Source organism: Geospiza fortis, unplaced genomic scaffold, assembly GCF_000277835.1.
Source record: "Geospiza fortis unplaced genomic scaffold, GeoFor_1.0 scaffold396, whole genome shotgun sequence".
Taxonomy (NCBI): Eukaryota; Metazoa; Chordata; class Aves; order Passeriformes; family Thraupidae; genus Geospiza; species Geospiza fortis.
Genome location: NW_005054345.1, coordinates 5440959 through 5442425, shown reverse-complemented (window position 1 = coordinate 5442425; position 1467 = coordinate 5440959).

Genomic DNA, 1467 nt, shown 5'->3' with positions numbered 1-1467 from the left:
AGCAGGAATTTATTTGGCTTGGTTTTTAACCTATTTTTGCTTGATTTTGAATTAGTTAATTTCTTTAAAATGCTCTGGTATATTCTGTTGTTTTAATTAAAAGCACCATGCATGGCTGAGAGGGGGGAGCAGGAATTCCTCAGTCAAACTAAACACACATAATGAGTAAACCAACAGTAAAAATCGAGTAAGGATTGAGAATCCAGCCCCAAGGCTACACATGAACTGCTCAGCCCCTGCCTGGGTCCAGTGCCTTCTCGGGATATCTGCTCCCTATTCAAGAATGCCTGGGCACAATTCCACCCTAGGGGGAAAAAAAACATCTTTAAGCTAATTTCACTGACTTAAAAGTGCCCTAGCTTTAACCAGAAAATCAGAGCTAAGTGGCAACCCCAAATGAAGTGGAGGGAACTTCACAGAGCAGAGAGAAAGTCAGCCCCACACACAACCTCAGGAAAACAGTCTAAATATTTAGGAGAACTTGCCCTGCAGTTTACACAGCCCATTAGCATCTGTACTTTATTCTCCCCACCCCTCTTGCTGAATTGGCTCTGGGGAGCAGATGGCAGCAGGCTCAGCTCCCTCACAGAACAATCCCACACGTGTTTAATGAGATGCTGGCCCGGCGTTATTTGCCATAACCCATCACCACTCACCCTCCCAACATGGGAAGGCTGTGCTGGATCAGCATCTGCATCAGCATCCAGCCTTTGCTCTGGATCAGCACCCAGCCTTTCCCCTGGATCAGGATCCATCCCTTGCCCTGGTTCAGCCTTTTCCCTTGAGCTGCTCCTGCCCCAGCCATGGAGTATCTCCATCCCCACCATCACTCCCAAAACCCCAGCACACAAATCCTTAAATGCCACCTTATTTTCCTTCATTTGCCTTCGTATGCAGTAATTAACTGGGGGAAATCCCTTTATTTTTACATCCAGGTGGAACTATCCCAGTGCTGTGACTGAAGCAATGTCTACTTTCCAATACTAAAAAAATAGTGTTGGGGAGTTTGATTTATCCTGACACTTTCCACAACAGCAAGAGGACAAGTGGAAACAGCCTTAAGCTGAGACTGGAGATTAAAGTTAGATACTAGACACTTTTTTCCGTTGTTTTTGGGTCAGGCATTGGGATAGGTTGCTCAGGGACGTGGTGGAGTCCCCATCCCTGGAGGAGTTCTGGATCTGGGAGATGTGGTTTAATGACTCCAGTAGGGGTGGGCCAAGAGCGGGACTTGATGATGTTAAAGGTCCCTTCCAACCCTGATGATTCTCTAATTGTACCATTTCAAAGCTTATTATAACCTTCCTAAAGATTCTTTTGGAACTATTCAGACACTGGAGAGCCACAGCACTTGCCTGGCTGTACCTGCAGCTCTCTGCTCAGGTTCAGGCTCAGTGCTGCTGCCAGGGGCTGAGCACAATGCCCTGAACCATCCCTGGGGCCTCTGGCAACACCCAAATCCTGGGC